Source organism: Leucopleurus acutus, assembly GCF_964270905.1.
Source record: "Leucopleurus acutus genome assembly, chromosome: X".
Classification (NCBI taxonomy): Eukaryota; Metazoa; Chordata; class Mammalia; order Artiodactyla; family Delphinidae; genus Leucopleurus; species Leucopleurus acutus.
This window is the reverse complement of record NC_139148.1, coordinates 72,782,622-72,794,942: the sequence shown is the minus strand read 5'-3', so window position 1 is coordinate 72,794,942 and position 12,321 is coordinate 72,782,622. Positions and strand designations below refer to the sequence as shown.

The 12,321-nt window shown below is 37.3% G+C and overlaps 2 long non-coding RNA genes across 2 annotated transcripts in view; one reads left to right on the top strand and one right to left on the bottom strand.

The window, feature by feature from the left end:
- LOC309977890 overlaps positions 1-12,321 on the top strand; it is a 560,535-nt gene that overhangs the window by 67,999 nt on the left and 480,215 nt on the right. The window lies entirely within an intron of this gene.
- LOC309977891 overlaps positions 1-12,321 on the bottom strand; it is a 1,160,683-nt gene that overhangs the window by 910,561 nt on the left and 237,801 nt on the right. The gene's annotated exons all lie outside the window — the stretch shown is intronic.

Genomic DNA, 12,321 nt, shown 5'->3' with positions numbered 1-12,321 from the left:
CTTCAAGTGGTCACAAAGAACCGAGCTGATCTCCCTGTGCTATGTGGCTGCTTCCAACTAGCTATCTACCTTATGTTTGGTAGTGTATATATGTCCATGCCTCTCTCTCACTTTGTCATGGCTCACCCGTCCCCCTCCCCATATCCTCAAGTCCACTCTCTAGTAAGTCTGTGGCTTTATTCCTGTATTACCCCTAGGTTCTTCATGACATTCTTTTTTCTTAAATTCCAAATATATGTGTTAGCATATGGTATTTGTCTTTCTCTTTCTGACTTACTTCACTCTGTATGACAGACTCCAGGTCTATCCACCTCATTACAAATAGCTCAGTTTCGTTTCTTTTTATGGCTGAGTAATATTGCATTGTATATATGTGCCACATATTCTATATCCATTCAACTGATGATGGACACTCAGGTTGTTTCCATCACCAGGCTATTGTAAATAGAGCTATTATGAACAATTTGATACATGACTCTTTTTGAATTATGGTTTTCTCAGGGTATATGCCCAGTACTGAGATTGCTGGGTCGTATGGTAGTTCTATTTGCAGTTTTTTGAGGAAGCTCCATACTGGTCTCCATAGTGGCTGTACCAATTCACATTCCCAACAGCAGTGCAAGAGTGTTCTGTTTTCTCCACACCCTCTGCAACATTTTTTGTTTCTAGGTTTTCTGATGATGGCCATTCTGATTGGTGTGAGATGATATCTCATTGCAGTTTTGATTTGCATTTCTCTAATGATATTGAGCATTCTTTCATGTGTTTGTTGGCAGTCTGTATATCTTCTTTGGAGAAATGTCTATTTAGGTCTTCTGCCCATTTTTGGAATGGATTGTTTGATTTTTGGTAATGAGCTGCATGAGTTGTTTGGAAATTAATCCATTGTCAGTTGCTTCATTTGCAAATATTTTCTCCCATTCTAAGGGTTGTCTTTTTGTCTTGTTTATGGTTTCCTTTGCTGTGCAAAAGCTTTGAAGTTTCATTAGGTCCCATTTGTTTATTTTTATTTCCATTACTCTAGGAGGTGGATCAAAAAGGATTTTGCTGTGATTTATGTCATAGAGTGTTCTGTCTATGATTTCCTCTGAGAGTTTGATAGTTTCTGGCCTTACATTTAGGTCTTTAATCCATTTTGAGCTTATTTTTGTGTATGGTGTTAGGGAGTGATCTAATCTGATACATTTACATGTACCTGTCCAGTTTTCCCAGCACCACATTTTGAAGAGGCTGTCTTTTCTCCACTGTACATTCCTACCTCCTTTATCAATGATAAGGTGACCATATGTGTGTGGGTTTATCTCTGGGCTTTCTATCCTGTTCCATTGATCTATCTTTCTGTTTTTGTGACAGTACTGTACTGTCTTGACTACTGTAGCTTTGTAGTATAGTGTGAAGTCAGGGAGCCTGATTCCTCCAGCTCTGTTTTTCGTTCTCAGAATTGCTTTGGCTATTCGGGGTCTTTTGTGTTTCCATAAAAATTGTGAAATTTTTTGTTCTAGTTCTGTGAAAAATGCCAGTGGTAGTTTGATAGGGATTGCTTTGAATCTGTAGATTGCTTTGGGTAGTAGAGTCATTTTCACAATGTTGATTCTTCCATTCCAAGAACATGATATATCTCTCCATCTATTTGTATCATCTTCAATTTCTTTCATCAGTGTCTTATAATTTTCTGCATATAGGTCTTCTGTATCCTTAGGTAGGTTTATTCCTAGATATGTTCTTCTTTTTGTAGCAATAGTAAATGGAGTGTTTCCTTGATTTCATTTTCAGATTTTTCATCATTAGTGTATAGGAAGGCCAGAGATTTCTGTGCATTAATTTTGTATCCTGTTACTTTATCCAATTCATTGATTAGCTCTAGCAGTTTTCTGGTAGCATGTTTAGGATTCTCTACGTATAGTATCATGTCATCTGGAAACAGAGACAGCTTTAGTTCTTCTTTTCTGATTTGGATTCCTTTTATTTCCTTTTCTTCTCTGATTGCTGTGGCTAAAACTTCCAAAACTATGTTGAATAAGAGTGTTGAGAGTGGGCAACCTTGTCTTGTTCCTGACCTTAGTGGAAATGCTTTCAATTTTTAACTATTGAGGACGATGTTGGCTGTGGCTTTGTAATATATGGCCTTTATTATGTTGAGGAAAGTTCCCTCTATGCCTACTTTCTGGAGGGTTTTTATCACAAAGAGGTGTTGAATTTTGTCGAAACATTTCTCTGCATCTATTGAGATGATGATATGATTTTTCTCCTTCAATTGATTAATATGGTGTATCACGTTGTTTGATTTGCATATATTGAAGAACCCTTGCATTTCTGGAATAAACCCCACTTGATCATGATGTATTATCCTTTTAATGTGCTTTTGGATTCTGTTTGCTATTATTCTGTTGAGGATTTTTGCATCTATGTTCATCAGTGATATTGGACTGCAGTTTTCTTTCTTTGTGACATCCTTGTCCGTTTTTGGTATCAAGGTGATGGCGACCTCATAGAATGAGTTTGGGAGTGTTCCTCCCTCTGCTATATTTTGGAAGAGTTTGTGAAGGATAGGTGTTAGCTCTTCTCTAAATGTTTGATATATTTCGCCTGTGAATCCATGTGTTCCAGGGCTTTTCTGTTGGAAGATTTTTAACCACCATTTCAATTTCAGTGCTTGTGATTGGTCTGTTCATATTTTCTATTTCTTCCTGATTCAGTCATGGCAGGTAGTGCATTTCTAAAAATTTGTCCATTTCTTCCATGTTGTCCATTTTATTGGCATACAGTTGCTTGTAGTAATCTCTCATGATCTTTTTTATTTCTGCAGTGTCAGTTGTTACTTCTCCTTTTTCATTTCTAATTCTATTGATTTGAGTCTTCTTACTTTTTTTCTTTATAAATCTGGCGAATGGTTTACCAAATTTGTTTACATTCTCAAAGAACCAGCTTTTAGTTTTATTGATTTTTGCTATCGTTTCCTTCATTTCTTTTTCATTTATTTCTGGTCTGATCTTTATGATTTCTTTCCTTCTGCTAGCTTTGGGGTTTTTTTGTTCTTCTTTCACTAATTGCTTTACGTGCAAGTTTAAGTTGTTTATTCGAGATGTTTCCTGTTTCTTAAGGTAGGATTGTATTGCTATAAACTTCCCTCTTAGAACAGCTTTTGCTGCATCCCATAGGTTTTGTGTTGTTCTGTCTCCATTGTCATTTGTTTCTAGGTACTTTTTGATTTCCTCTTTGATTTCTTCAGTGATCACTTCGTTATTCGGTTGTGTATTGTTTAGCCTCCATGTGTTTGTATTTTTGACAGATCTTTTTCTGTAATTGTTATCTAGTCTCATAGCATTGTGTTCAGAAAAGATACTTAATACAATTTCAATTTTCTGAATTTTACCAAGGCTTGATTTGTGACCCAAGATATAGTCTATCCTGGAGAATGTTCCATGAGCACTTGAGAAAAATGTGTATTCTGTTGTTTTTGGATGGAATGTCCTACAGATATCAATTAATTCCATGTTGTTTAATGTATCATTTAAAGCTTGTGTTTCTTTATTAATTTTCATGTTGGATGATCAGGCCATTGGTGAAAGTGGCGTGTTAAAATCCCCTACTAAGGATGTGTTACTGTCGATTTCCCCTTTTATGGCAGTTAATATTTGCCTTATGTATTTAGGTGCTCCTATGGTCGGTGCCTAAATATTTACAATTGTTACATCTTCTTCTTGGATCGATCCCTTGATCATTATGTAGTGTCCTTCTTTGTCTCTTCTAATAGTCTTTATTTAAAAGTCTGTATTTTCTGATATGAGAATTGCTACTCCAGCTTCCTTTTGGTTTCAATTTGCATGGAATATCTTTTTCCTTCCTCTTACTTTCAGTCTGTATGTGTCTCTAGGTCTGAAGTGGGTCTCTTGGAGAGAGCATATATATGGGTCTTTTTTATGTATCCCTTCAGCCAATCTCTGTCTTTTGGTGGGAGCATTTAGTCCATTTACATTTAAGGTAATTATTGATATGGATGTTCCTATTCCCATTTTCTTAATTGTTTTCAGTTCGTTGTTGTAGGTCTTTTCTTTGTCTTTTGTTTCTTGTCTAGAGAAGTTCCTTTAACATTTGTTGTAAAGCTGGTTTGGTGGTGCTGAACTCTCTCAGCTTTTGCTTCTCTGTAAATGTTTTAATTTCTCCATCAAATCTGAATTAGATCCTTGCTGGGTAGAGTAATCTTTGTTGCAGGTTTTTCTCCTTCATCACTTTAAATATGTCCTGCCAGTCCCTTGTGGCTTGCAGAGTTTCTGCTGAAAGATCAGCTGTTAACCTTATGGGGATTCCCTTGTGTGTTATTTGTTGTTTTTTCCTTGTTGCTTTTAATATGTTCTCTTTGTATTTATTTTTTGATATTTTGTTTAATATGTGTCTTGGCGTATTTCTCCTTGGATTTATCCTGTATGGGACTCTCTGTGCTTCCTGGACTTGATTAACTATTTCCTTTCCCATATTAGGGAAGTTTTCAACTATAATCTCTTCAAATATTTTCTCAGTCCCTTTCTTTTTCTCTTCTTCTTCTGGAACCCCTATAATTCGAATGTTGGTGCATTTAATGTTGTCCCATAGGTCTCTGAGACTCTCCTCACTTCTTTTCATTGTTTTCTTTTTTTTTCTGCTCTGTAGTAGTTATTTCCACTATTTTGTTTTACAGGTCACTTATCCGTTCTTCTGTCTCAGTTATTCTGTGATTGATCCCATCTAGAGTATTTTTAATTTCATTTATTGTGTTTTTCATCATTGTTTGTTTCATCTTTAGTTCTTCTAGATCCTTGTTAAATGTTTCTTTCGTCTATTCTATTTTCACGATTTTGTATCATCTTTACTCTCATCATTCTGAATTATTTTTCAGGAAGACTGCCTATTTCCTCTGCATTTGTTAGGTCTGGTGGGTTTTTACCTTGCTCCTTCACCTGCTGTGTGTTTTTCTGTCTTCTCATTTTGCTTATCTTACTGTGTTTGGGGTCTCCTTTTTGCAGTCTGTACATTCGTAATTCCCGTTGTTTTTGGTGTCTGTTCCCAGTGGCTAAGGTTGTTTCAGTGGGTTGTGTAGGCATCTTGGTGGAGGGGACTAGTGCCTGTGTTCTGGTGCATGAGGGTTGATCTTGTCTTTCTGGTGGACAGGTCCACCTCTGGTGTGTGTTTTGGGCTGTCTGTGGACTTATTATGATTTTAGGTAGCCTCTCTGCTAATTGGTGGGGTTGTGTTCCTATCTTGATAGTTGTTTGGCATAGTGTGTCCAGCACTGTAGCTTGCTGGACGTTGAGTGAAGCTCAGTGCTGGTGTTGAGATGGAGATCTCTGGGAGATTTTCGCCATTTCATATTATGTGGTGTTGGTAGGTGTCTTGTGGACCAGTGTCCTGAAGTTGGCTCTCCCACCTCAGAGGCACAGCACTGACTCCTGGCTGTGGCACGAACAGCCTTTCATCCACACGTCTCAGAGTAAAAGGGAGAAAAATTAGATAGAAGGAATTAGTAGAAGTAGAAAGAAAGAAAGAAAGAACGAAAGAAAAAAGAAAAGAGGCAGGGAGTGAGGGATGGAAGGAGGAAGGAAGGAAGGAGGCAAGGAAGGAAAAAAGAGAAAGAAAGAAAAAGATAAAGTAAAATAAAATAAAGTAAGATAAATAAAATAAAATTATTAAAATAAAAAATAATTATTAGGAAAAATAATTTAAAAAACAAAATAAAACAAACAAACACAACATGAATGGATAAAACCCTTGGACAAATGCTGGAAGAAAAGCTATACAGACAAAATCTCACACAGAAGCATACACATACACACTCACAAAAAGTGGAAAAGGGGAAAAAATCATAAATCTTGCTCTCAAAGTCCACCTCCTCAATTTGGGATGATTCGTTGTATATTCATGTATTCCACAGACGCAGGGTACATCAAGTTGATTGCAGACCTTTAATCCGCTATTTCTGAAGCTGCTGGGAGAGATTTCCCTTTCTCTTCTTTGTTCTCAGTGCTCCCGGGGTTCAGCTTTGGATTTGGCCCCGCCTCTGCATGTAGGTCACCGAAGGGCCTCGGTTCTTCACTCAGACAGGATGGGGTTAAAGGAGCAGCTGCTTCAGGGACTCTGGCTCACTCAGGCCGTAGGGAGGGAGGGGTACAGAATGCGGGGTGAGCCTGCAGTGGCAGAGGCCGGCGTGACGTTGCACCAGCCTGAGGCGCGCCGTGCGTTCTCCCGGGCAAGTTGTCCCTGAATCCCGGGACCCTGGCAGTGGTGGGCTGCACAGGCTACCCTGAAGGGGGGTGTGGTTAGTGGCCTGTGCTCATACACAGGCTTCTTGGTGGCGGAAGCAGCAGCCTTTGCATCTTATGCCCGTCTCTGTGGTCCGTGGTTTTAGCCGCGGCTCACGCCTCTCTCTGGAGCTCCTTTAAGCAGCGCTCTTAATACCCTCTCCTTGCGCACCAGGAAGCAAAGATGGAAGAAGAAGTTTCTTGCCTCTTTGGCAGTTCCAGACTTTTCCCAGGACTCCCTCCTGGCTAGCCGTGGTGCACTAACCCCTGCAGGCTGTGTTCACGCCACCAACCCCAGTCCTCTCCCTGCAATCCAACCGAAGCCCGAGCCTCAGCTCCCAGCCCCGCCCACCCCGTGTGTGTACAGACAAGCCTCTCGGGCTGGTGAGTGCTGCTCAACACTGATCCTCTGTGCGGGAATCTCTCCGCTTTGCCCTCCGCACCCCTGTTGCTGCACTCTCCTCTGCAGCCCCGAATCTTCTCCTCCATCCTCGATTCTTAATACTAAAAGAGGGGAGGGTTTTTAAAATTATAAACTCCTAGAGAAGTTCCCTTGCCCCAAATCTAGTCCACTGCTTCCATAAGATTACTTGCCAAGGTTACATACAAATCTTAAGTGTCTTCTCACAGATAATAGTTTTTAAAAAAGCTTTAGCCATTTGAGCATGTTCCCCATCATTGCTGAAAACATTACAATAAAAGCTATAAGATCTTCGCTTGTGTTTGTTTGTTTTTGTGTGTCTGTATATGAATGTTGTAAATGTGCAGTATTTTTCTTACTCTAGATGGTATTGCCAAAGTAATTTATGAGGGCTCTGTTTAAATTGGCTCAAAGAACATTAAGAGCTTATATGACTTAAGTATTCCTAAAGTTCTCAGAAATATAATAGAAAGTAACCCAAGTGCTTTTCGAGCTCATGTGGCCTGGGAAAATATTCAGTATTAAAACTAGCTTAGGTTTGTTAATGTAATTAAAATATACATGTCTTTATAGTTGTCAACATTAAAAATAATTCATACATACAACTTTTATTCTTCCTAGATTTATTAGTCAAATAAGTTCTTGTTATCTATGTTACAAAATTTGTCAGTGAAAAAAAAAATCTTAGGATGACTTTGTCTAATGTCTCACAAAGAATAAAGCCAATAAGATCTTTATAATTTACTCTGTTGAATTTTATCTTTTAACAGAAAAAAATTGAAATTAACATAGAATTTGATTCTAAAGTATCAGTAAGAGTTAAGAAAGGAAATGAAAACTTTAATTAAAAAATAATTTTAAATAAGAGCCAATAAGCCACCTACTTACCTCTCAGAATTCCCATCATTTAGCACAATTTTAAGTATATAGTACAGCTACATAGATATTTATTGCTGATGAGTATGGAGACAGAAAATCAATTCTCAAACTTTTCCAAAGAATATGTAAAATGATTAAGTCTAACTTTGTTTTGACGTCAAAGGGTCATGGAAAAATACAATGATTTAAATAGTTAAACAGCAAAATCTCTTACAATCTTAATGACTTGAGAAGACCTATAGATAAAAATCCATATCCATGCTGGTACCAAATGTGTATTTTATCCCTGGTAAATATTTCAATTTGATATGTACCTTTAAAGTGTAAAGTTAGGGCTTCCCTGGTGGCGCAGTGGTTGAGAATCTGCCTGCTAATGCAGGGGACACAGGTTCGAGCCCTGGTCTGGGAAGATCCCACATGCCGCGGAGCAACTGGGCCCATGAACAACAATTACTGAGCCTGCGCGTCTGGAGCCTGTGATCCGCGACAAGAGAGGCTGCGATAGTGAGAGGCCCACGCACTGCGATGAAGAGTGGCCCCCTCTTGCCACAACTAGAGAAAGCCCTCGCACAGAAACGAAGACCCAACACAGCCAAAAATAAATAAATAAATAATTCACGACATGTCAATATTTAATTAAAAAAAAGTATTAAAGTGTAAAGTTATAAATGTGGCATAAGTTATACACATTTGCCTAGGTTGATTTTTTAAAGCCGAATCAGAGAATATATAGGTTGGATATTATCTTAAACAACATACATAGTCCAGTCCCTTCATTGTGAGATGGGGAAACTGAGGCTGTTATAACATAAGAGTTGAGGTCCAAGGGGCAAGAACCATGTCTTTATGCTCTTTGTATCCCTTTCACCTAAATCTTGTGCCTGGAACATAGTAGATGCTCATTAAATTTTTTCTAAATCAATTAAATTCATTCCCAGCCAGAACTTCATCCTTCAGCCAGCCAGTATCTTAATTGTTACACCAATGCACCATGCTCATTCTTGTTTCCATATTTTTCCTTTTGATTGTAGTGTCCCTACCTTTAACTCTGTCTAACTAAATTGTTTTCAGTTTTTAGAACGCAACTGCATTCCAATTTTAATTTCATCTGTGAAATCTTATAGGTAATTTTAGCCTCCTTTACACACTATGACTATCTACCCACTCAAATTCTTTTGCAGAGCAATGTACCATCTAAATCCTTAACTTGGACCACATGGGTGAGGAGAAAATATTGGAGGAAAAGAACAAAGCAGAACTTGCATGATTGTATTAAGAAAGAGGCAAGGAACAGTACTGAGATAGTGTTAAGTTGCTTCATCATTTTATAAACCTATGTTTGTGCAGTGTTGGTAGATAAAACAAAACACAGCCTCATCTGATTCATTTCTTCAGATGTCTTATTTTCCCAATTAGGCTATCAGGCCTTCTTTTCTAAATTAAGTTATCAACTCTCTAAGGGTATAGGAACATTTTTGCAATTTGCAAATCCCTCTAACAGTGTATACAGAATAACTTTAATAAACATCAGGCAGGCCCAGAAAGCATAAAGACAACTGACAATACTAATTAAGTAAGAGCTTTCCTATTTCCTTTTCCTTCCCAGCTCTAGCCCCTCACTCTCCTACCTCCACTTTGATTCTGGAGAGATCAGAAACCTGTTAGCAAACTGAGATGTGAGGAGTGGGGAAAGAAAGAAGAAACAAATATCCCTTACCAAACTGCAAGTTGTCACTTCCAGAGGCCATAGGTATTAGAGGGGATTAAGTGCAACACTGAATGAAGTTGAAGCTCTGACTTCTACATACAATTAGACATTCTACGTAGCTTCAAGTATTTAAATCGGTTAAGACAGGGCAGAAAAGTCTTGGAAGTACCCAATTTTTTATCTTATTGAAAATAAAAGAAATAGTGGGAAATAAAAATGTTTTAATGATATTCCACAAATCATGTTTGTACGGCATCCAGATTACAGCTAGTAATTACAGCTAAGATTATTGTAGGACTATGCTAATAGCCTCTAAGAAAAATAACTATGTGGTGGCTGGCCTTGGGGAATGGGATAAATTCATCCTGAAAAAATATGGCATGGGTATTGCTGCTATTGTTAGAATGAATGTTAAAACATATTTCCTCACTTACCTTCTGGTGAATTTTGTGGGTATTTTTTGTTTGTTTAACTATAATTCAGAAACTTTATTTATTGCTTAGAAGAATATTTAGTATAATGCAAAGATAATGAATTATAAAGAGAGTGAAAGTGTTGTGTAAAAAAGTGGAGGTTTGGAGCTGACATTTCAGCAGAAACTCTGCAAGCCAGAAGGGACTGGCAGGACATATTTAAAGTGATGAAGGAGAAAAACCTAAAACCAAGATTACTCTACCCAGCAAGTATCTCATTCATATTTGTTGGAGAAATTAAAACCATTACAGACAAGCAAAACTGAGAGAGTTCAGCACCACCAAAGCAGATTTACAACAAATGCTAAAGGATCTTTTCTAGGCAAGAAACACAAGAGAAGGAAAAGACCTACAATAACAAGCCCAATATAATTAAAGAAAATGGGAATAGGAACATACATATTGATAATTACCTTAAATGTAAATGGATTAAAGGTTCCTACCAAAAGACACAGAGTAGCTGAATGGATACAAAAACAAGACCAATATATATGCTGTCTACAGGATACCCAATTCAGACCTAGAGACACATACAGACTGAAATTGAGGGGATGGAAAAAGATAATCCATGCAAATGGAAACCAAAAGAAAGCTGGTGTAACAATTCTCATATCAGACAAAATACACTTGAGAATAAAGACTTTTAGAAGAGACCAAGAAGAACACTACATAATGATCAAGGGATCGATCCAAGAAGAACATATAACAATTGTAAGTATTTATGCACCGAACATAGGAGCACCTCAATACATAAGGCAAATAGTAACAGCCATAAAAGGGGAAATTGACAGTAACACATTCATAGTAGGGGACTTTAACACCCCACTTTCACCAGTGGACAGATCATCCAAAATGAAAATAAATAAGGAAAAAAAAGCTTTAAATGATACATTAAACAAGATGAACTTAATTGATATTTATAGGATATTCCATCCAAAAACAACAGAATACACATTTTTCTCAAGTGCTCATGGAACATTCTCCAGGATAGATCATATCTTGGGTCACAAATCAAGCCTTGGTAAATTTAAGAAAATTGAAATTGTATCAAGTATCTTTTCCGAACACAATGCTATGAGACTAGATATCAATTACAGGAAAAGATCTGTAAAAAATACAAACACACGGAGCCTACACAATACACAACTTAATAACGAAGTGATCACTGAAGAAATCAAAGAGGAAATAAAAAAATACCTAGAAACAAATGACAACGGAGACACAACGACCCAAAACCTATAGGGTACAGCAAAAGCTGTTCTAAGAGGGAAGTTTATAGCAATACAATCCTACCTTAAGACACAGGAAACATCTAAAATAAACAACCTAAACTTGCACCAAAAGCAACTAGAGAAAGAAGAACAAAAAATAAACCCAAAGTCAGCAGAAGGAAAGAAATCATAAAGATCAGATCAGAAATAAAAGAAAAAGAAATGAAGGAAACTATAGCAAAGATCAATAAAACTAAAAGCTGGTTCTTTGAGAAGATAAACAAAATTGATAAACCATTAGCCAGACTCATCAAGAAAAAAAGGGAGAAGACTCAAATCAATAGAATTAGAAATGGAAAAGGAGAAGTAACAACTAACACTGCAGAAATACAAAAGATCATGAGAGATTACTACAAGCAACTCTATGCCAATAAAACGGACAACCTGGAAGAAATGGACAAATTCTTGGAAATGCACAACATGCCATGACTGAATCAGGAAGAAATAGAAAATATGAACAGACCAATCACAAACACTGAAATTGAACCTGTGATTAAAAATATTCCAACAAACAAGAGCCCAGGACCAGAGGGCTTCACAGGTGAATTCTATCAAACAGAGAAGAGCTAACACCTATCCTCCTCAAACTCTTCCAAAATATAGCAAAAGGAGGAACACTCCCAAACTCATTCTACGAGGACACCATTATCCTGATATGAAAACCGGACACGGATGTCACAAAGAAAGAAAACTACCAGCAAATATCACTGATGAGCATAGATGAAAACATCCTCAACAGAATACTAGCAAACAGAATCCAACAGCACATTAAAAGGATCACACACCATGATCACGTGGGGTTTATTCCAGGAATGCAAGAATTCTTCAATATACACAAATCAATCAATGTGATACACCATATTAACAAATTGAAGGAGAAAAAACATATGGTCATCTCAATAGATGCAGAGAAAGCTTTTGACAAAATGCAACACACATTTATGATAAAAACCCTGCAAAAAGTAGGCATAGAAGGAACTTTCCTCAACATAATACAGGCCATATATGACAAAACCACAGAGAAACATCGTCTTCAATGGTGGAAAACTGAAACCATTTCCACTAAGATCAGGAACAAGACAAGGTGACCCACTCTCACCACTCGTATTCAACATAGTTTTGGAAGTTTTAGCCACAGCAATCAGAGAAGAAAAGGAAATGAAAGGAATCCAAATTGGAAAAGAAGTAAACAGATGACATAATACTACACATATAGAATCCTAAAGGTGCTACCAGATAACTACTAGAGCTAATCAATGAATTTGGTAAAGTAGAAGGACACAAAATTAATGCACAG